The 25,183-nt window shown below is 41.6% G+C and overlaps 1 pseudogene; it reads right to left on the bottom strand.

Moving 5' to 3' along the window:
- Positions 1-1,835: 1,835 nt before the first annotated feature.
- Positions 1,836-24,734, bottom strand: LOC105521546 (annotated as a pseudogene).
- Between the last annotated feature and the right edge of the window lie 449 nt (positions 24,735-25,183).

Raw genomic sequence — 25,183 nt, 5'->3', positions numbered from 1 at the left:
CGGGCAGATCACCTGAGGTCAGGAGTTCGAGACCAGCCTGACCAACATAGAGAAACCCCATCTCTACTAAAACTACAAAATTAGCCAGGCATTGTGGCGCAGGCCTGTAATCCCAGCTACTTGGGAGGCTGAGGCGGGATAATTGCTTGAACCCAGAAGGCGGAGGTTGAGCCGAGATCCCGCCATTGCACTCCAACCTGGGCAACAAGAGCAAAACTCATCAAAAGAAAAAAAAAAAAAAAAAAAAAAACAAAGAAGAGGAAGGCAAAAGATCACATGGGTCCTTGGGCTGAATTTTGAAAATTTACCTAGTTTAGTGAGATAAAAGGTATTTTGACATGATTCACTTGCCTTTTAGCATACTTCGGATGTAAATGAAGAGTAACTTTGATAATTCCAGTTTTCTAAATATAAAATGTGTTCTCCATAGATATGACTTTACTAAGATGAGGGTATTCCTGTTCATCTGCATAGGCGTGATCTGCAATTTATAATGGCATCTACATTCATAATATTAATATAATTTTTCATCAAGATCAGAAGAGTGTGATTTTTGTGATAATGTAAAATGGTAAGAAGCTGCATGTCTGAAGTTGTCCTTGGGGATCTCTTTTGCAGTGCATCAGAGTATCTGGTTTGCTGCTGTGTATTTCACCATTACTCAGCATGTGGGTGACTGCTGGCTGCTCTGCTCATGAGGAAGGCTTGCTTTTCAAATAGCCTTTGGGAAACTGACAAGTGATGACATATGCTTATATTTATCTTTAGATCCACAATTTAGTGATTGTTATTTGTAAAAACCCCTTTTCATGGTCATCTATTCAGCAAATATTTATTGTGTATTCACTGCAAGTCATGCAGTACGTTACAATTACCTTACAAACAACATAGCTAACTAAATCAATATTTATGTTAGAATTAAAGGTATCAAGCCTTAGAAAAAGCTAATTTAGTTATCATAAGAGAAGCTGTGACCAATATGTTTGACATCTATATATACAGATAAAATATTATTGCCCACACAAGGGTGATATGATAAGTGGTCAAATTCCCATTATCAAAATTCTTATCCAATAGTTTCCTAGACTGCTTAAAATGTTCCCGTTTAGTCTTATTTATTTATTTATTTTTTGATAATTTTTGGCAAGGTTTTCTAACCAGCAGTTTATGGAAATCTATGTTCCACACTCCTAGAGAATTCATCACTAGATCTGCAATATGAGAAATATTAAAGGGAATTTTTCAAAGTGGAAGATTTATTTTAAATTAATAGTTGAGGGTGCAGAAATGTAGGAAGGAATGAAGAGGAGCACAAAATTTTATATATACTACATATACATATACACTCTGAATTAACATCTACTTTTAAAAAATAACAATTATAATAATAGCTAGTAGGGTGGAAACATGTAGAAGTAAAACATGGAAATAATTGTGAAAAGGGCAGTAGTATGATAAACGGATTCAATGAGTGAAGATTCCGGATCGCCTCTCCAAGCTACACTAGAAGTGGGACTTTGGTGTAAGCGACAGTATTAAGTCAAAGATAAATACTGAATCTGTAGGGCAACCACCAATCAAATTAAAATAATTATGTATATTCACGTACACATTATGGAAATAAATGAATAAATGTTTATTCATACGCATAACTAAAAGGGTGAAAAGTGGAATTCTAAAAAAAAAAAAAAAAAAACAAAAGAGAGGAAGCAAATCTCAAGGGTCCTGTCATTACCAAACAATAATTATATGATTATTAGAGAGATTTGACATATTGAATAGGGTAACAGAGGAGAAAATGGACTGATTTAAACTTATCTCGAGAACAGGCGCGGTCACGGCGGAGCGCTGCCATCAGCTCCTGCGGCCCAGGCGGCTGCGCCCCGCGGATCCCCAGCCGGAGCAGCTGCCGGGCGCCGTGCGGGTGGCGGAGCGGCCGCCCCGCGGTGGAGGAGCGTGTCCAGCGCAGCCCGGATTCGGAGCAGGGCCGCAGCCTGGCGGACCTTGCCCGCGGCGACCGTAACATCTGCGTGGACTCGCCCTTTAACACCTGCGACGTCCCGGGGACCGGCCCGGGTCGGCGGTGGCCGCGGGGCTGTGAGGGCGGCGACGAGGTCCCGCAGGTCGGCGAGTCGCAGGGCCGCCAGGGGGCCGTGTGTCGGTCGGTCTGTCCCGCGCGGGGCCGCCCCCGGCCGGTTCCCTGTTCCCTTCCCAGCCCGGCACCCTCCGGACCTCTGGTCCCGGAGCCAAGCGCCCTTTTCCTTCTCCCGTCCCGGTCCGGCCCCCCGACGGGGCGCGTGGGAGGAATTGCCTGGGTTGTATTTTCTTATTCAAGAAAGGCAAATGCAACTTTTTAACCTTTACTATGCTTATATAAAAATTAATAAAATTTTTTTATTATGTTTAAGGTAGAGAGAGTAATATAATGAAATGAACCTGATGAACCCACCGTTTTCCTTCAGGCTTCAACAACATTTTACCAATCTTGTTTCATCTATCTCCTCAAATGTGTTGTTTGTTTTATTTTTCCCAGAATATTTTAAAGCAAAACCAAGGCATTATGCCATTCTTCCCTCAAATTTTCTTGTAGTATTCTCTAACTGATAATTACCTAAGCTAGGCAGAACTATAAATGCTATTTTTAATTTACGTAAAATTTTTATTAAAATAGTGAGTCATATGCTCAGAAGTTATGCAACTGAATGTAAAATGTGTCATATATTTATGTATCCTAATTTTTATAATTTTGGCTACACATTTTTATCAAATGTATTATTTATATTTTGAAATCATTCTGTAATCCTATTTCTACCTACGTTTCCAAATCTTACAGATGGGCACATTTTCTCTTTTATTGAGCTCTAATCTCTTTTTCAAGCCAAGAGCATTAGTGTATTGGTTTAAGCTTCAAGATTTCAAGTCATATCGCCTCAAGTAAATCCTTCCTCTGCAGCCGTTTGAAATTTGTCAAGTAATAGCACTTTCCAGAACAAAACCAGACACAAAAGAAAACACATTCTATGATTCCATTTATTCGAAGTCCAATAACAGGCAAAAGTCATTAGATGTTCTGAGGATTAAGAGAGTGATGGTTTTTATGTCAACTTGATTAGACTGTAGTCTCAGCTGATTATTCAAACACTGTGTTGCTCTGAAGGTATTCTGTAGATGTGATTGACATCTACAGTTAACTTGAAATAAATGAGATTATCCTCTATAATCTGGTTGGGCCATTCCAATCAGTTGAAAGGCTTTAAAAAGAATTGAAGTCTCCCTGAGGAAGAAGAAATCTCATCTCTGGATTGTCAGCTCCGACCCCAGAGTTCCGGCCTGCCCTGTGGATTTCAGACTTGCCCAGGAACCCTCACAACTCCTTGCTGTATATGTATCTTACTAGTTCTGTGTCCGAGGAGGAGCTTAACTGATACAGGTGGGAAAGTGAAGAGACCCAAGGGAAATTTCTTGAGTGACAGAAGTGTTCTATAACTTCTTCCAGAAGTGGCTACAAAGATTATAGAACAGGCTGGGTGCTGTTACAGGCTCATGCCTGTAATCCCAGCACTTTAGGACACCAAGGCAGGAGGATTGCTTGAGCCCATTAGTTGGAGACCAGCCTAGGCAACATGGTGAAACCCTATTCTACAAAAAATACAAAAATTAGCCAGGCATGGAGGCAGGCACCTGTAGACCCACCTATTTGGGAGGTGGGGTGATCATTTGAGCCCAGTAGTTTGAGGCTGGAATGAATTGTGAACCATGACTGCACCACCGCAATCCAGCTGGGACAACAGAGCAAGACCCTATCTCAAAAAAAAAAGGAAGGGTTGTAAGACAATTTCAGGATTTAGTTTCATCATCTGTATTAGAACAAAAAACCTCCCTACCACTAATCATACTTAAAAATTAATTTGATATGAACCATAGACCCAAATATGAAAGTTACATTATAAAGTTTTGAGGAGGAGAATTTGGAGAATATCTTTATTTACAATAAAGAAAACTGGACACATGATTCAAATAGACCTTCCAAAAAGGGAAGTATACAGATGGCCATTCCACAGGGACACAGTACTCAACATAATTAATCATGAGGGAAACAAATGGAAACCACAACAAAGTGCCAACACGCAATACTGAACAGGGCTAAAATTAAAAACACGAACACTACCAAGTGTCAGTGGGGATGCAAAGCAAGACCGCTCATGTTACTAGTGAGAGGATAAAATGGTATAATCACTTTGGCAGTTTCTTATAAAAGTAAACACGTTCCTGACCTATAATTCAGCAATTCCAACTCTCAGTGTTTACCCAGGAGAAATAAAACACATGTCTGCAAAGAGACCTTTACCAGAATGTTCATCACCATTTTATTCATAGCAGCTCCAAACCGGTAACAGTACACACATTCATCAACACGAACATGCAGTATATTAGTCCAATAGAATACTCCTTAGCAATGAAAGACAAACCATGGAGAAAGCAACAGAATTGATGAATCTGAAAAATATCTTGTTCTGCAGAAGAAGTCAGACACTAAAACTGAAGTGTGATTTCCCCCCCACCATTGGATTGTCTTTGTCTTTGTCAGGAAATAGTTCATGGATAAGTGTGGCTCTACTGCAGGGTTCTATTCTGTTACTTTGATCTATATGTCTGTTCTTATGTCAGTACCATGCTGTCTTGATTGCTATAGTTTTCTAGTAAGTCTTGAAAGTAATGTGATCCTCTAACCATGTTCATCTAAAGGTTATTTTGACTGTTCTGTTTCTTTCAGTGATACATTTTTAATTACTCTAAGTGTTGTCACATTTTACTTAGATTCTAAACTTAGTCACTAAAGTTGTAATTCATATTTATAATAAATAACTTATATACCTTTAGTTTCTAGCATGGTAGTAGGCATAAATTAAATGTTGATTTCCATATCTTTTTTTTTTACTCTGCCCTTCCACAAAATCTTAGACTTGCATAGGAAAAAAACAGCCTTTCCTTTTGTGGGTTACATTGAGTTATAATTTAACTTCGAGAAAAGAAGGGAACTAAAATGAACAGTAGAGAGAATTTCACTATAAATGTTCAGTTTCCCAGTAGTCATTTTAAAAATCTTTATGACTATAGGATTCCATAATTCATATCAACAATTTCTTATTTGGCCAACTTTGTAACCAAAATTTCAACAGGTGTTCACGTACGTTTGCCTTCTCAAACAAGCTAGCTAACTCCAAATGCCATGGGGGAATTAAAGTGGCTGAGCACCCAGGCCACCTGGAGGTTGTTTTACCATCTGTCAGGCTTCACTTCGGACCTCTGTATCTTCTGTATCTGTTTTTTTTTTTTTTTTTTTTTTTTTTTTTGGAAACAGAGTTTTGCTCTTATAGCCCAGGCTGGAGTGCAGTGGCACGATCTTGGCTCACTGCAACCTCCGCCTCCCAGATTCAAGCGATTCTTCTGCCTCAGTCTCCCGAGTAACTGGGATTACAGGCACCTCCATCCCGCCTGGCTAATTTTTTGTATTTTAGTAGAGACGGGGTTTTGCCATATTGGGCAGGTTGGTCTCAAACTCCTGACCTCAGGTGATCCGCCCGCGGTGGCCTCCCAAAGTTCTGGGATTACAGGCATGAGCCACCATGCCCAGTCCTATATCTCTATTTTTTAAGGACCTTAGTAATCTAGGTACATTCAGATTTTGAGGAACCGGAGCCTGGAATTGCCTGGCCTTAAATACTCAGCTCATGGAACATTGAGGAGAAGCTGGCAGTGCCCAGTAGAGCAGACCAACAAGTCCCATAAAGGAAAGAAAGACTTTGAAGATCCTTACTCCTGAATGGTGTCCCACCCATCCTTATGTCAGCTTTGAAAATAGGGATGCAATATGCCGAATGGACCTTACCCGAGAGTGGCTTTCTGAAGCTGGCATAAGTATCAGACAAAGGGCTGCTTTCCTGCCCTGCCGCTGTCCCCTGGCTCCCCAAGAGCTCCTCTGTCACTCTTTCCATCTGCACAGGCCCCAGGAGGCAATCAGCACAACAGCCTTGCCCCGTCCTTCAGTCCTCCTTGGATTTACTCCTGTTATTCCTTCTCCCTGAAATCCCTACCTCCCCACTCCATCACCACCTGTCAGATTATTTCCATGAATACCTCATTTAAACGGCATTTCCTCCCTAAGCCATTGTGACCGTCTAGGTCTGGATTTTCCAGTCATGTTCGGACTCCGTGCATTCGGTTCCACTGTCATGCTTTGAGGAAAGTTCATGTGCAGTGAAGTTTTGGTTTTCACACTGTTTGCTGCTCTCAGCGTCTTCACTTGGAGTTCATAGTTCCCTCCTCCATGCCCTCTGGCACTTTGGTTATGTCTCCGTGTTGATGATAATTCCTGGCCTCTTCTCTTTAAGAAGCATCTGGGATGGCCCTCCGGCTTTGAAGCTGTCTTGAGGACAGGTATTGATTTTTATTCCCTGTATGTTCTCCTGGTATTCAGCCCAGAGAAGAGGAGTATGATATTATTCCACAAATAACTTCAACCTCCAAAACTGCTAATGCCCTCACTGTTTCACTTTACATTTAGTCATGTGGAGAAGTCTAAGTAGGAATTGTTTTTATAGCGATACACTCTAATATTAGTACTGGCTGTGGGTTGAATTGCATCTCCACCATTCATTTGTTGAAGTCCTAACCCCCAGTACTTCAGAATGTGACCTTATTTGGAGACAGGGTTGATGCAGATGCAGATGCAGATGCAGATGTAATGAGTTAGGTTAGAACGTGATCCTAATGGGATAGAGAGAGCAGGGTGGGCTCTTAATCTAATATAACTTGTGTCTTTACAAAAGGAGAAATTTTGATACAGAGACACAAAAAGGGAGAACTCCAAGTGGACGGGAAGGCAGAGATTCAAATGATGCAGCTACAAGCCAGGGAATGCCAGAGATTGCCAGGAAACCCCCAGATGCTGGGAAAGAGGCATGGAGCGGTGCCTCCCTCACAGCCCCCAGAAGGAACCAACACTGCAGACAGCTTGATCTCAGCCTCCTGTCCTCCAGACTGGGAGACAATAAATTTCTGGTTTTCAAGCCATCCTGTTTGTGGTATTTTGTTCTGGAAGCCCCAACAGAATAACAATGGACTTGATCAATGGACACCCTTGCACCTTCACTATCTATAGCTGTAGACCTTTAGTGTTATAATCTGGAATCTCTAAGAATAATTCGTGTGTTCTTTAGGTTGTCCTTCTTAGGGAGATAAGTAAATTCACAACTTATTTCTTTCTTTTTTTTTCTTTCTTTCATTTTTTTTTTTAACCAATATGGTTAATCAACTATAGATTGTTCTTCTTTTATGTCTTATCAAAGTTTTTGTGCCTGATAAACATTTACTTATCCTTCAAGACCAAGTATTTGAAATAAAATTCAGTGTGGCTACACATACCAGAGTCTTTAAAATAAGAATTATTTACACACAGAAGAGTTTGTTTCTCTCTCATATGTAAGTCTAGGTGTAAGTAATCCACGAAATCCTTGTAACCCACGTTCTTTCTACCCTACCGGTCTATCATCACTAGGACACTCATTCTCATGATTCAGTGTGGCAACCAGTGCTCCAGCCATCACATCTGCATTTCAAAGAGCATAATGTAGAAAATAACCAAGAATAAAAGGGCACATTATATGAAGCATCTATCTTTTTTTTCCTTTTTTTTGAGATGGAGTCTCACTCTGTTGCCCAGGCTGGAGTGCAGTGGCGTGATCTCGGCTCACTGCAACCTCCGCCTCCCAGGTTCAAGCGATTCTCCTGCCACAGCCTCCCAAGTAGCTGGGACTACAGGCATGTGCCACCATGCCAAGGTAATTTTTTTGTATTCTTAGTAGACACAGGGTTTCACCACGTTAGCCAGGAAGGTCTCGATCTCTTGATCTCGTGATCTGCCCATCTGGGCTCCCAAAGTGCTGGGATTGCAGGCATGAGCCATGGCACCCAACCGAAGCATCTATCTTTTAAGGAAGAATCCCAGTAGCTACCACATGATGCTTCTGCTTATATCCTAGAATTAGCCACTTGGCTAGAATTTTATCACACGATCATACCCATGACACCCAATGAAGCCTGGGAAAGGTCATGTCGTGTTTATTCTGAGCCATCATCCTCCCAGATAAAATCAGACATTTTATTACTGTGGAAGAAGACAGTGGTGAGTGAGAGAAAACAACTTATCTCAGCCACATCTAGCTAAGATTTACTCTTGGGAAATAATTTATTTTATAAATTATTGATATTAGTGATATTCTATATTACCCAGCCCAACATCTGTATTAATTACTTGAATGCTAGTTACTAAAACCAGGAGATCCACAAATTTCAGTGTCCTAATGTAATAGATATTTGCTGTTGATTCACGGGATAATCCAAGTATAGATTTCTTGTTGACAGGCAGCTTTCTTCCTCAATGCAATTCAGAGACAAAAGTTTCTTCCATTTCAGCCAACAGGCAGGGGAAGAGGGCATGAACAGGCCACATTTCAATGTCACAACCTAGAAGCGAACATATCACTTCCACTCACCTCATTGGCTAGAACTCAGTCATCTGGGCACACCCAATGCAAGACGTCCAGGAAGAAGAGGAAAATAATTTATCTAAACAAGGAGCTATGCCTGCCACAATATTTATCTCTCTTGGAGGAAAGGGTAGCATACATGGGTCACATGTTCATATAGCAATGTTGCTTGGGCCTTAACCCAGAAAGCAGCACCTTCACCTGTCTATGAGAACTGGAAGTATGCTGAAATCAAAGATAGTAGTGGGAAATTAGATGCTTGAAGAAGAATGTTAAAATTTATCTAAAAATGAACCACTTGCAATCATAAAAATAAATTATCCTGCTAAGATGGGAGAGGGAGAGAATATTGACATTCTTTGATGTTTTCTTTGAGTATGAAAAATTCGCTAGTCATTGATATAATGAGTTGTTTTTATTTTTTCCTTTTAAGGGATTTGTCCATTTTATTTAAACGTCAAAATTTATTGACTTAAAATTATAAAGAAGAGCAGTAGAGACTGGGGTAACTAGGATTTATGTCCAGAAGTGGGTGCACACCTTCTGCCAGGCCAGTAGTGTAGGGAATTGAGACCATCTAGTCAGTAGTTGGGCTGGATTCAAATTCCTCCAGGGTGGACTAGTTACTGTGACCTCCTGCTTAGTGTAGAGCCTGCGGTGCTGGCAGGTTTTCCTGTGTCAATTCCTCATGCTTAGCAGCTGGCATCATGGAAGGGGTCTTGTGCCATGCTCAGGGCCCTCCCGCAGCAGCTGTGTAACTGATGGATTATTTCTGTTGAGACAGCCTACAAACAGTCACCCTCCTGTTGTCTTCTCCATCTGATTACATTTGTGGAAATCTACTGTTATCTCCATGACTCATCTGGCTTCTAAGGTAGCCAAAGAAGCAGGGAAAATGAGCAACAGTGGGAATTGCTAACCAGCCTGTCTTGAGGGTTTGATGACACTGCTCAGCTCTCCTGTCTCCTCCGTGGATGACGTGTTGTTTGGTTTACTCTCAAGGACAGGGTAGTTCCAGGAACCTCTACTTGGGCCTTTCTTCCCTAGTAACAAAAATTCCTGGGTTCAGGAAACCAGTGTGGGGATTCTGCCAGTGGCTAAAAAATTCCTATCCCACTAGTTGATAAATACATTCATTCTGGAATGGGGATTAACCACAGGAGGAGGCCATGGTCTCACTGAACAATCTTAACCTTGGGCCAAGGCAGCTTCTCTCCTCAGACCTCCAAAGCCCCTGCTTCAACTGATGGGCCACACAGAATTTCTGATGTTGGGGACTCAAAATCTACTCTGAACATGTAGACAAAATTCTCCAGAAACCTCATGTAGCTATTTCCCTTCTTCCAGAGTGTGGTCACACCAGTAATTGCCTTTGACTTTGGGGACATTTGGGGAAGCTGAGGGAAAAGATATCTGATACACACCTGAGACTACATTGCAGCCTTGAAGGGCTCCAATCTCTCCTTTAGTCTAGGAGCTCAGAGTCATTACTGGCTTATGTCTCATAACTATGTTAGAGACAATGGGTCCTCACTGTAGCAACAATCATATCTAGATTTTTTTTTTCTCGGTAGGCTGCCCATCAATTTCATTTCTCAGGACTCCCCGATCAATTACCCCTCACCACGTATCCCTGTGGGTCATTCTCTAATTCCCATCCTGCCCGCATGGCATACTATGTGACTGCATGCACCTCGTCTCTGATGCCCGAGCCACCTGACCCTGCCACTCTTCACTGTCCCTTACCATCATTGGCAGCAATAGAGGATGGCCAAGCACAGAGCTCTTTGAGGATGCTGGTGCCTCCTTTGCCAATGCACTTTTTAAATGCTTTGAGGAACTGAGTGAGCTCTGCTTTCTCCCAGCAGGCAAGATTAGGGATGGCTGAGCAGACTGAACACCATAGCTCCATCCCACCATGCCTGTCTTTATGCATTCTGACTCCTTCCTCCCTCCCTCAGCAGTATGGCAAGGACATCCGAGGATTCTGACCTCATTATCTGAAAGCCCTCATAGGGCCCAGAGTACCAACACCATTAGCAGGTGGTCTATCCAATACTTTAAACCCAGATCCATAGTGGGCTCTCTCATGTCAATGAATTCAGTCCAATCAAGACCTTTATTTCACTCCTTGGTCCACCACCTTGGACCCACTCCCACTCCTGCTGTCCAGGCTTTTGTCAGCATGGACCTGCAAAGTCCCATAAGCTTTCAGCATATAGTAATCTCCTCCAAGGCAGTCCTGGCAATGCTCTCTCCTGGCTAACGACCTATCTTTAGATCTGCCTTTTATTATGGGTTCCTAACTGTACAGTGAAGCAAGGTCAAGCAATTTCTTCACTGTACAAACCACCTCCTCCCCAAGCAAAAGGTGAATGTGAAGGACCAAACAGAAGTTATTTGTACATCAAGCTAACAATGGATTTTTACAAATAAATGAGAAAAATCTTTTGGGGGCAATGGATACATGTATATTACCCTAATTGCAGTGATGATTTTATGGATATATGCATGTGCCCAGACTTGTGAAATTGTAATCTTTAATTGGATGATGTTCATTGTAATATCAATTATACTTCAAAAAACTGTAAGGAAATACAGACTAACATACCTAGGAAGCTGAGCACAGTGTCCTTATCAATATGAAATATTAAACAAACAATTTATATTTCACAAAATGTTACAAAGTCATAATGAGGAATTCTGGTAGGCTAAAATAATTATATATAAAAGTATATTAAGATTCTTGAAATACTGAAAGAATAATTTAATTTTTTCTTGACATTCTTAAACTCAAAATTTAAAATACTATCAGAGTGAAAAAAATTAAAGTCAAACGTAAAAATATCAAGAAAGGCAGAAGGTCCTTGAAATCAACAATGAGAAGACATAGTAAGTGAAAGGCCACCAGAGGGCAGTGCAGGACTGCTTAGGACAATGGCATTGCTCTCCCCCCATTTTTTTAAATTAAAATTTTATTTGACAACAATTAGCAACTCAAATCGTAATTAAAATACCATTTGCTACATATTTAGGCAAACACCCAGAAACCCACTTTATATTCTATTAGTATACTAATTAGTTGTGACACTATTCTTAAAAAAAAAAACCAGAAAATAATGAACTCATTGCAAATATAACACTAATAATTTTAACTCCTTAGTTCTCTCATTGCATCATTTCAATACTTCTATAAGCTAGCATTCAGAACAAGTTTTCTTATTTTAGAGAATTTTTAAAGAAATATTTACTTGCTGTTATTATTTGGTATAATTTGGAAAATAATGTAAATTCCCTATAAGAAAAAAATATAATTATCCCCTAATTGGAATATGTATCACCTTATGCATGCAAATGTATACAATTATTAATAAATGAATGAATGAATGAGTGAAGTTGGATTTTAACCAAACAAGCTATAAAAACCCCAAATGATGAAACAACTAAATGTAAGAGCTAAAGTTAAAAGTCTTAGAAAAAAACGTACGGGCAAATCTTTATGACCTTGGATTTCGCATTAGTTTCTTAACATGTCTCACAAAGCTCTAGCAGTAAAAGGAAAAAAACCCAGATAAATTGGACATCATCAAAATTAAAAATTTTTGTACATCAAAGGACACTGTCAAGAGAGTGAAGAGAACACTCACAGAATGGCAGGAAATATTGACAAGTGATAAATTTGACAAGAATCTTGTACCCAGAAAATATAAAGAAGTCTTCCAGTTCAAGTACAGAAACCCAAACAATTGAACGAAAAATGGGCAATGGACTTGAACAGACATTTCTCCAAAGAAGATATACGAATGGTAAGCAAGTGCATAAAAGGTGATCAACATTAGATGTTAGGGAGATGAAAAGGAAACCAACAATGAGATACCACTTCACACCCACTAGGATGACTATAATTAAACAGTAAGTACAAAACATAAAATAGCAACTGTTGATATCTGTGGCCATCCCCACATCTGACCCTCATTGAAATATCAATGCAGGAGACAGAGCTAGACTGGAATGCTCCCAAAATTGCTTTTTAGCAGTGCTTCATAAGGGAGTTCCAAAACAAAGGAATCTAAATAAAATGCAGGAGATACAACCCAAACCTAAAGAAGACCCTTCAGAATTTCTGGTAGGGATTTTTAAAATGTGTAGGCAATACACTGATATAGATTCAGAGGCCCCTGAGAACTTAAAAATGATAAATACAAACTATATTAGCCAAAGCGCTCTGGATATTCAGAAGAAACTACAGAAAACAGAGGAGACCCTGGGGATGTTGATGCCTCAACTGGTTGACATTGCTTTTAAGATTTTCAGTAGCAGAATCAAGTCCAGAAAGTGAAACAGCAAGCTGCCTTGCTGGCAGTGGCACTGACCCAGGAACTGACCCACGGTCCACAAGTAGGAAGACCATAATTAAACATAGGTGGCCCCCAATCCCAGAATCCAAACCACATAAGACACCGCACAATGGGACCCCACCAATATGCCTACTGTAAACAAGAGGGCCATTGGAAGACAGAATGCTCCAACCAAAATGAGACTCTTGAAGAAGATAGGCATCAGGCAGTGTACCAAATGCCTGAGATCACCAATAGTGATGAGGAATGGTGAAACCTGGGCACTACTTCTGACTTTACTGATCCCATTAAGATTTTCCACATGCAACCCTGAGTGACCATGATGATAGGAAATCATCTTCTGGATTTTCTGATTGATACTGGGGCCACCTATTCAGTTCATAGTATCAGACTTTACAAGTTATCTGAAAACAATGCTAATAACTAGAATCCCTGGAGAAACCTTGAAAAAGTCACTTCTCTAATCTTTAGATCACCAAGTGGGCAAATCACACCTAAAACATGGTTTTTAAATATACGCTTGAGTGCCCTGTCTCACTGCTAGGATGAGACCTACTAACCAAGCTGAATGCTAGTATCTTTTGCACCCGGAGGGAGGTACATTAAAGTGCCACCAGAACAAGCATGAGCCTCCAGGAGGTGCTACTGCAAGTCAAGGAATCCCCAGTGGAGGTCCCTGAAGACATCTTATAAGACTGGATATGCAGGTGGATTGGAGGGTGTGATGGGCAAAGAGAACAGCACCTATGCATGTTAAAGTTCTTCCTGGGTCGAGAGTTACAAACTTGAGACAGTATCCACTGAAGGAAAGTTATTATTCCACTTTTAAGTTAGATATTCCATCCTTCCTTCCTTCCTTCCTTCCTTCCTTCCTTCCTCTTTCTTTTCTTTCAATATGGGGTCTCACTATGTTTCCTCAGCCATTGAAGAAGCATAGTGACTGGTCTGCAACTCCTAGCCTCAAGTGATCCTCCTGCCTCAGCCTCCTAAAGTGCTAAAGTTATAGGTGTGAGCCACCCCACCAAGCCTCTCCTTTCTTAACTGCCTTTCTTGAATGGGACCTCATCTGCCCATGCTGGTCCCCATATAACACCCTAATTTTTTTAGTACAAAAGCAGGCACACAAGACTATTGAGGTATGCAGGACTTAACAGCCATTAATTAGATTGTAGAAGACATCCACCTGCTGGAGCCTAACCCTTATGCTTTAGTTACTATTCTCTCTAGAGACTTAAGCTGGTTTACTCTTGTGGACTTTAAGGATGCATTTTTTTTTTTTTTTTTTTTTTTGCACATCTCTAAGCTCCAACTCTCAGGACATTTTGCTTTTATATGGGAAGTTCTTGAGACTAGGGTCAAACAACATTGTTGGACTGTTCTCTATCAAAGTTTTAAGAATTCTTCCACCCCTTCTGATGAAATCTTACCCAGAGATATAAGGATCTGTAATTAAAAGAAGGGTCACATCCTAGTTGCCAGCAAGGGTGAAGAAGCCTCAGGCCAGAACACAATTTGGAACTTAAATTTTCTAGCTGAATAGGGCTACTAAAGGCTGCAAGAAAAAGGCCCAGATTTCCCCAGACTTCTGTTAAATACTTAAAATTTGAATTGTCACAAAAGTAGAGGAGTTTATACCTTGATCCAAAAGAGGCACTGGTGAAGGTAGCAGTACCCACTACCAGGACACGATTGCATGGATTCCTATGTATGACAGGGTTTTTCATATCTTTATGCCCAATTTTGAACTGATAGCTAAGCCCCTTCAGAAAGCTTTTAAAGGAAGAGACAATGAGCCTCTCAATTGGACTCACAAATACCATAAGCCCTTCCAAGTTATTAAATTAAAATGACAGACTCATTGTTCCTGCTCTAGGTCTTCCAGACATTAGAATGCCTTTTGACCTGTTCGTCCATTAAAGGCAAGGGATTAACTTTGAGACATTAACCCCAAATCTAGGTAATATGAGAAGATCCAATGCCTGTTTGTCAAAGCAGCCGGACATAAGGGCTGAGGGATGGCCCATATGCCTGAGGGTGGTAGCAGCCACCTGTGATTTACTACAAGAAGCAGAAAAGGTCATCTTGGATCAGCCCACTGCTGTATACACTCCCCACTGTGTACTTCCTCTATTAGAACAAAAAGGAGGATATTGACTTACTTTTGGAAGGCTAGGCAAGGACCAAGCCTTATTAGACACCCAATCAGGACCTGCACTAATGATAAAAGGGGTACAACCCAGAGGCTCTGGACTCTGAAAAGACAGATAAATTGAATGTACTTTGTTGAGAGCCACCCAGAATTTCAGGGATTTTGTTGGTATTTATGGATGCTTTCACTTGGATGGATGGAAGTATTTTCCCATCAGTTGGAAAAGGCTTCTGAGATTGTAACTGCTCTATTAAAGGAAATAGTTCCCCAATTTGGGCTACCCATATCTATTCAAAGAGACAGTAGAAGAGCCTTTATAACAAAAATAACTCAAGAAGTCTCTGGTGCATAGACATTCATTGGAAATTAAATGCTTCTTGGCAACCACAATCTACTGGCAAGACAGAAAAGATGAATCATGCTCTTAAAAAGACTGTAGCTAAAATTTGTCAGGAGACTAATTTACCTCAGGGATGAGGTCTTACCCATCGCTCTGCTTCAGATGAGAGTGGCCCCTAGAAGCAAACTCTAATTGAGCCCGTCTGAACTGTTATATAGGAGACACTTTCTATGCTCAAAGGATGGACTGGGGGACCTGGAGGTAAGCTGAACTAAAGAATTAGATGCCATCGGGTGTGTTCAATCACTGGAAGTCTCTCTCACTGCTATACATGAGTTCACTTCTAGCAGGTTAATATTGCCCGCAGATATTCCTCTGCATCACCTCTGTCCTGGAGACTGGGTTTTATTAAAGTCCCAGAAGAATGAACATCTGGAAGATCAGCTTCGTCCTTGTTGGATCAGGCCTTGTGAGGTGCTAATGGTGACCTGTTCTTCAGTCATATTGAAAGGAGTCAAGCTGTGAATCCATCATACCCAAGTTATGCTGGTCCTAGTATAGTCTTTGGACTCACACACCTTGTATGCAGAAACACCTCCAGGAATGGAAACCACATGGTAGAACACCATAGCCAAGATCATCCAAACATCAGTTGGCAGTAGGCAGTACAAACCAGATACTGACTCCTCCAAATGGACCAATAAAGCTGGTCTGACTTCACATTGGTGTTTAAGAGATCACCCGCCTAAAGATAAGCAATGAACTACTCTCAGGTTCTTGCTTTACTTCTTGGTTTACTTGCTTGTCTTCTAATTCTCCACATGCTCATGACTTACTGTGTGTTGCCTGATCACTTTCTCTGCAAACAGTGCTAACAGGTCTTTCCTTAAGTAACCAAACATGATCGCTTTCTTTCGTTGGTGCTGCTGTTGCATCTTCTCATTGATCATAATCTTCAGGGCCCTCTTTGGCTGTTTCAGGCCCCTAGTGCGGAGTCTTCTCTGTGTCCACTCCCACCTGAGCCAGTGCCTGCCCCTGTTGGTAGCATGAGGCTACTGCCCTTCATGGAAGGAGATGGAGTAGAGGGCCTGTTGACCAGCTCCCTGTAGATCTCCTGCCTCGAGTTCAATAAAGGCAATGCTTGCCTAGTATCCAGTAGAAAGCGCTAGAGCTTTGCCTGGCCGTTGTTGGACTGGTTCTGCTCCCCAACTACACACATATCCTTGTGTCACAGACATCCACCTTGGAAGGAGAGGAGATGGGAGTCTGAGGGCCCAGGATTGAGGGGGCAGATAGGAGCCTCCCCAGCACTCCCTGCCATCCTGATATGGGGAAGAACATGACAAGGACCACCGGAGTTACAATCACCACCAACATGCTCTTGCCAGGGCGGGCCCTCCCCTCAGGTTTCCTGCCCCCTACACTCAGGCGGAGGGTGTGGGGCTGCCCAGATGGGCTCACAGGCATGGCCTGGATTGGACTGGCCTGCTTTGGGCCACCCTGGGCTACCTTTGACCTCCTGGCAAGTGGCCAGAAGAGCTCTTTGAAAATCCTCTTTTATAGCCTAAATAGGTGGGCAGAGGTGGAGGATTATGGAGACTTTTGAGCAAACGGCATGTTCCTAAACTGGGACAGAATTGAACCTCTGTAAATGAAAGAAGTAGAATACTTTCACCTCATCGTGGTGTTCCCAGGGATGCTTTGACCTCCATAGTGAATATTACTGGAGGTCAAAATAAAACTGGTAGTGGTGAAAGTTGCCCATGGTAAAAATTACCATTGACAAAAAATTGGTGGGAGATAAATAGCTTTAAAAACATTTCATATGCATTATTTGACCTAACGTGCTTAAAAAGATAGAAATAATAATTCCTTGGGACAACTTAAAAGGCAGAATCTATAGTCAGCAAATCTTGATGTGTAAGAGAAGTCAAGTTATTTATATAAAACATAATTGATCTTCAGACAGACATTTTCAGTAAATTCCAAATAAACCGAATCAATAAATTGTAATGAATAAATTATAACTGGTTTACTGTGTTGTATTAGTCAATTTTCACACTGCTGATAAAGATATACACAAGACTGGGCAATTTACAAAAGAAAGAGGTTTAATGGACTTACAGTTGCACATGGCTGGGGAGCCCTCACAATCATGGCGGAAGGCAAGGAAGAGCAAGTTACATCTTATGTGGATGGAGGCAGTCAGAGAGAGAGCTTGTGCAATACAACTTCTTTTTATGAAACCATCAGGTCTGATGGGACTTATTCACTATCACAAAAACAGTATGAGAAAGACCGGCCCCCATGATTCAATTACCTCCCACCAGGTTCCTCCCATAACACGTGGGAATTCAAGATGAGATTTTGGTGGGGACACAGCCAAATCATATCATTCCAGCCCTGGCCCCTCCCAAATCTCACATCCTCACGTTTCAAAACCAATCGTGACTTCCCAACAGTCCCCAGAGTTTTAATTCATTTCAGCATTAATTCAAAAGTCCACAGTCCAAAGTCTCATTTGAGACAAGGCAAGTCCTTTCTGCCTATGAGCCTGTTAAATCAAAAGCAAGTTAGTTACTTCCTAGATATGATGGGGGTATAGGTATTGGGTAAATACAACCATTCCAAATGGGAGAAGTTGGCCAAAACAAAGGGGCTACAGGCTGCCTGCAAGTCCAAAATCCAGTGGGCAGTCAAATCTTAAAGCTCCAAAAAAATGATCTCCTTTGACTCCATGTCTCACATCCAGGTTACACTGATGCAAGAGGTGGTTTCCACGGTCTTGGGCAGCTCTGCCCCTATGGCTTTGCAGGGTACAGCCTCCCTCCCAGCTGCTTTCATGGGCTGGCATTGAGTGTCTATGGCTTTTCCAGGTGTGTGGTGCAAGATATCAGTGGATCTACCATTCTGGGGTATGGAGGACAGTGGCCTTCTTCTCACAGCTCCACTAGGCAGTGCCCCAGTAGGGACTCTGTGTGGGAGTTCTGACCCCCATATTTCCCTTCTGCACTGCCCTAGCAGAGGTTCTCCATGAGGAGCCTGTCCCTGTGTCAAACTTCTTCCTAGAGATCCAGACATTTCCATATATCCTCTGAAATCTAGGCAGAGGTTCCCAAACCTCAATTCTTCCTTCTGTGCACCGGAAGGCTCAACATCACATGGAAGCTGCCAAGACTTGGCACTTGCACCTCCTAAAGCCACAGCCCGAGTTATACCTTGGCCCCTTTTAGCTATGGCTAGAGCAGCTGGTTGCAGGGCACCAAGTCCCTAGGCTGCACACTACAGGGGGATCCTGAGGCCTGCCTACAGAAACATTTTATCATCCCAAGCCTCTGGGCCTGTGATGGAAGAGGCTGCTGCAAAGGTCTGTGACATACCCTGGAGACGTTTTCCCCATTGTCTTGGTGATTCACATTCAACTCCTCATTACTTATGCAAATTCCTGCAGCCTACTTGATTTTCTCCTCAGAAAATGAGCTTTTGTTTTCTATCACATTGCGAGGCTGCAAATTTTCCAAAATTTTTATGCTCTATTTTTCTTTTAAAACTGAATGTCTTAAACAGCACCCAAGTCACCTCTTGAATGCTTTGCTGCCTAGAAATTTCTTCTGCCAGATACCCTAAATCATCTCTCTCAAGTTCAAAGTTCCACAAATCTCTAGGGCCAGGGAAAAATACTGCCAGTCTCTTTGCCAAAACATAACAAGAGTAACCTTTGCTCCAGTTCCCAGCAAGTTCCTCATCTCCATCTGAGACCACCTCAGCCTAGATTTCATTGTCCACATCATTATCAGCATTTTGGGCAAAGCCATTCAACAAGTCTCTAGGGTGTTGTAAACTTTCCCACATTTTCCTGCCTTCTTCTGAGCCCTCCAAACTGTTCCAACCTCTGTCTGTTACCCAGTTCCAAAGTCACTTCCACATTTTTGGGTATTTTTTCAGCAGTGCATCACTCTACTGATACTCTACTGATACTGATTACAGTATTAGTCTGTTTTCACACTGCTGGTAAAGGCACACACGAGAATGGGCAATTTATAAAAGAAAGGTTTAATGGACTTACAGTTCCACATGGCTGGGGAGGCCTCACAATCATGGTGGAAGGCAAGGAAGAGCAAGTCACAGCTTACGTGGATGGTGGCAGGCAAAGAGAGAGCTTGTGCAAGGAAACTCCCCCTTATAATACCATCAGATCTCATGAGACTTATTCACTATCACAAGGACAGCACGGGAAAGACCTGTCCCCCATGATCCAATTACCTCCTACCAGGTCCCTCCCATAACACATGAGAATTTAAGATGAGATTTGGGTGGGGACACCGCCAAACCATATCATGTGCTATGTTTAAAAAGTATTAAATAATTAAAATTCACTGTTGAAGTTTACTCTCAAAGTTGCTTGTCAACAAAACTTTGAAAATATTAGTATAATTCTGATGTCAATGTTTATGGAGCAGAGATTTAAAACATTATGAGGGATGGAAGTTCTCTGAGGTAAAGTGGCTGGGTCAGAATAGCAGGGTCAATGGAAGAGCAGCATTGGCAAGGCCCGATGGACTTCTGTCATTTTAAATGTGACACAGAGATGACTATGTAAGTTATCCTGTGATTGAATTTGTAAGCAGCTGTATTAATGAGGTTACATTGAATAAACAATTTCAGTGGCATAACACTGTATGTTGAACCCCCCCGGCATTGCTAGATGGGTGCCCAGGTTGGAGAGGCAACTTTCCTCCCTGTGGTCATCCAGGAACCCAGGGTGTTTCCTTCTTGTGCATTCACCATTCCTGTGAATGGTGATCATGTAAGTTGGGTCATTCTTGTCAGACCCAGCTAAAACAAGAGTCCAGAGACCAGAGGGAAAAAGCACTCAGGGAATATAACATTGTTCTGAGAATGTAATTCTCTGCAAGCTCAGCTGCTGAAACTGCCTGCTGTAACCTGAAACCAGTTTTCTATTAGTTTCTACAATGACCTGCCAGGAAGCTAAGACTAGTTTTACCCACCACCACCAGTCACCAATTAGAGGATGCCAATTCCCTAAAATTTTACTCATGCTGATGACCTTATATAACATAGGTCTTTTTATAAAACCTCCAATCTTCTCTTTGCTCTTGGACATTCTGAAGCCCACTTGGACTATGTGTGTTCCCTGAACTGCAATTTGTGCTTTCCCAAATAAAACATTTAAATTTACAGATTCACCAACATATTTTATTTTGGCTCTGATATCTGGGGCTTCATCCCTACTTGCATCCATCAGCAGAAGAAGAAAGAGCACGAAGAAATGTCCGTAGCAGGATTTTACGGGCCTGGACTGGCAGTGGCTCACATTAATCCCACGCCTCTTCCTTCTGCAAGAACTGGCCATGTGACCACGCATAACACAAGGGAGCCTGGGAAATGTAGTCCAACTGTGTGTGTAGAGAAGGGGAGAATGGATTTTGACAGACTGCTAGAATTCTCTGCAACAGTAAACAACTTGTTTGGATTTATTGTGTTTCTCCAATTTTTATCGAGTGTCTGCTGTATTCTGAGCACTGTGCTAACAGTTGGACAGAGAGCTAATTCAGCAGCATCTTGACCTAGGAGAAGCTCTCAGTATTTAGAGGGAGACGAGACATTGTACGGAGTGCTTGCTATCCTAAGAGACAGAAGGATAAAGTGAAAGTCTTAGAAGCCCCATGAATTATTCTAGAATGGGAAACTGCCTGCAGAAGATAGTGATTGAGTTCCACTTTTAGAAATAAACCAGATTTGTTTGGTGGAGGGAGACAGCAGCAGAAGCTATGGAAGCATGTAATTTATGTACAAGATATATTAAGGTTCTGTGCAGCAATTAAAATCAGATTTTCAAAAACAATTGAATAGCATGGATTAGGGCTCATATTAAGTGAGAAAAGTAACTGGGAATGTAAGTTGATGCCATGTTTGGAAAAAATCCGTGTCTAAGTTTAGATGAAAGCATACAAATATGTTGGGCAATAGTTCTTAAATTTTATAAAATACACTGTTTAAGTAATCCAAAGGATTCCATCAATGGGCTTTGGTTTGATATACTATTTTCTCTAAGCCAGATATACATAGTTGTGATGTTGGCCAGTCATTCTCAACATTTCCCAGCACTGCTGCCCCTTTTCCCCTACCCCCTACCCTGCTATGAGACAGTGACCTGGTGTCTATTTTCTGCCCTGGAATCTATGTGCTCAATAAATATTCTCTGAAATACCACACTTGGAAGGAGACCTCCTTTTTACAATGTGAAATGAAGAAACAATGACTTCCTCTCGAAGTTATCTTCCAAACATTGATTCTTACGAAATTTGGATATGATCTAACTGCAAGCCCATAGCGATATCTAAATTTGAACGTTGGCTTCTTTTGCTGATGCCAAATGCAGAGCCCTGCAGCATTTGTGTGTCATGCTCTCATGTGACCACCAGAGGACAGTGCATGACTGCTATGACATCGTTTACTTCAAAATGTTTGCAAGTGAGCCTTCTTGAAAAAATGTTTTATAAAAACTTAAGAAATTTGTTTTTTCCTTTAAAATAAGAAATTATTTATTTAACAGCAAATAAAGTTTAGAAGATTTAGTTCTGTACCTTAGTTCAAACTATCCGTATTTTACAGTCTATAAGGCTCATTGTCAGCACCACAAAGCTGTCTAACCAATCTTATCTATCCTGTGTGATAGGTTTTCTTTGTTCTCTTTTAAAGGTAAAAGTCTAAGAAAATGTTTCATAAATCTAACTCTCAGAACTTGAAGTGGAATACTTCTAGTTAGACTATGTAAAAACTTGGGTTGTACCTTGTTATTTTCACTCAGCAGATACCAAAAGGAAAAAAAAAAAAAAAGGAGAAAGAGAAAAAATGAAAAGAATCGTTTTACACCATGAATTTAGGCTTTCAGTCAATATGTTGAATTTATAACACTGAAGCATCAGAAGTAACCTAATAATGTCCTGCTCCATCTTTCCTTTCCATTGATAATTTTTAAAAAGGCAACCAAAAACATGTTTCATTCATTCTTCAAAATAAGTTGCAAAGAAGGATCGCAACAGTGAATGTCCTCATCCACACCTCCATTAACATCTCAGTGTTGCTCACCATAACCTGCCATGAACTGATTCAGGAGCCACCTAGAGTTTTTATTCACGGCTTCGGAATGTACCATGTTTCCTATACCAGAAGCCTGGTCAATGTCAGTGTCTCTCTGTTCAGAGGTCATTACAACGACTTTTGTCATGGCTGGCCTTGTCTTACCATTGTCAAAGAATCTGTGCCTGTGCATATCACGTTTCAAGACCACATTTCCCAAGCTAGAAATGTTTTTCAAGAACCACAGGTACTTCCAGTAAGCTAGTTGTTCAAACTACAAAGTTCTTATCCGTTTTAAAAAAATTTAATTGAAGGTTAGTACCTCTTCTTTCTGACAGAAGTACAGGGTTCATTATACCATGGGTGAAAACTAAAGTTCATGTATACGAATGGCCAGAGAGGTCTGAAGTTTTACAAAGCCCTTAACATCACTCGAGTGCACTTGGCATTGGCCAGACCACAGTGGGAAACATCCCAGCAAACTGAGTAAAAGAGACTTTTCCAAGTACACGATGGTCATCCAGGCTCCATGTCAGTCACATAAAAATTTGAGCAACGTGTAATCCCATCCCCACCCTCACACCGAAGCCTTGCACCTCACAGAATATCTTGATGTTCCTCATTACTAATGACAGCTGCTCCCATTTCTGCTGCCGTGGCAAGGAGTCTTGGCACTGTCTTAGCAGGGCTTGGAATATGATCAGTTACTGGGTTTGAATGCACGAGTCTGACTCCTTCATCCCAAGCTTCATCATTTGGAGAAGGACACGGAGCGTAAGTTCTTCTGTGCTTTTCACCTACCCTAGCTAAGTACCATGTTTCTTCAGAGAGTGAGTCTCTTGGGCCCCGGGGAACAGAGTTGACCAAATGATGGGTGTCCTCTCTGAGCTTCATGTTTTCAACAAAGACATCCGGTACCACCCAAGTTCTTGAGCTACACCTTGATTTAAGATCCCATAAGCTTGCTGTTATTTTATCAATAGCAGACCCTGGTGTGGCATCTTGTGTAACTTTAAGAGAGTACAGGGTGGCAGCTGAACCAGAACCACACAAGAACACTCCAGTCTCTTCCCTGATCGTTGCTGAGGTGAGTACTGCACTGGGACAGTTGCGGTGAACCATACACTGACAGTGTGTACGTATTTCTGTTTCATTGGATATAGCAAAGATGTCTTTGTTTTCTGATGGAAGAGTTCGGAACTATCCTTCATAAATGCCATCTCCACATTTGTATCAAATAGATGTCTTCTAATTTAACATTCCCACAGGCTTCCAGGTCATTCTATCTCTGTTCTGGTCACTAAGGAAGTCATTCCGCAACGTCTGAGCTAGAGATTAAACTCACCAGTTTACAATACGGTGAGTGAAGAATCAAGACGCCAAAATTATTCAAGGTAAAATCTTTATCATTTCCTTCTTTCTGCAACTGGGCATGGATCTTTTTGCAGTCGACAGAATAGCAGTGGTCTAACGCACTGAAGCAGCACTGTATGGAGGGTTTTCCATCTACTATAGGACATTCAGAGAGCATATCAGGCTCATAAGAGTCATAGGCACATTGCATATGTGTCCCATGAAGCCCTCGTTCAAAAATTAAAGTTGCATTTGAACTAACTAGCAGAGCTACCGCTCCAACTCCACCTGTCAGTCTAACATTTCCTGTGGGATATACAGCAATATCTCCTACAACCTCCAGGGCAAACTGTCCATCCCAGGAGCTGGACTCAATCCAGTTAGCAACACTGAAGACAGCAGCTGGGGCTCCATAGAATGCATGAGTTGTGTCGGTTCCCTCTACATCTATATCCCCAGACTCCTCAAACAGCTGCATCAAATTAGACTTCACTGACTGATTTGTCGATGATTGTCTCTCTTCCAACTTCCATTCGCCCAATGCAATCATAGGAAAGGTCATTTCTCTCCACAAGATTCTGAACCACAGCCATGCAAAGAAAGTTGATCTCTTCTCTGTGTGTGCAGAAGCCCATCTTGGCCTGGCCCAAGCCAATGGTATACTTTCCAGCATCTATATCAACATACTTCTCCAACTTTGAAAATATTTCCTTAGCATGCCCCAGGTCTGATATCCTTTCACTGTGTCCAATCCAGGCTCGTCTTGGACTTCCTGGCGTCGTGCTCAGTTTGGTGCCTGGAACTGGATCTGGCGATGCTGTTGCCCCCTCTGCTGCCCTCCCAGCACTGCTCAGCTGCACAGCCTGCAAACCCCAGGCCATGGGCCTAATCCTAGAGAATTAGTAAAGACATATTTATTTGCTTTTATTTTCAATTTAAATGGGAAACCAGTGAAAATTCCACACAAGAAACAAATATAAGACAATCCAGTAACTGGGAGATACACCTTGTGATGAGCGCAAACTCGTAAAATTATTTGTCCAACCTCAGGATTTGTGTCCAGATTCATCTCTCCCTCCTCCATTCTAGACAGTGCATCTGTCTATAATGCACTAAAGATATTTGGTAATCATGTTTCTTCTTCTTTGTGTTAGGAATCTTTTGGTAGCAAGCGATCTGCTTATGGGACGTTGAGAATATAATGGAAACAAGGGAGGACAAAATACAGGTGATCGGCAGGAGGTCTCAGCCACAAGTGTGTCAAAGTGGACATCTCATGGTTAGCATAGGCAAGGTCTAGTATACATTGTCTGCTAGCCCCAAAGAACTC

This window comes from Colobus angolensis, unplaced genomic scaffold (genome assembly GCF_000951035.1).
Source record: "Colobus angolensis palliatus isolate OR3802 unplaced genomic scaffold, Cang.pa_1.0 Scaffold40, whole genome shotgun sequence".
NCBI lineage: Eukaryota > Metazoa > Chordata > Mammalia > Primates > Cercopithecidae > Colobus > Colobus angolensis.
Note: the sequence above shows the minus strand (reverse complement) of the source record. Positions and strands in the feature narration are given on the sequence as shown.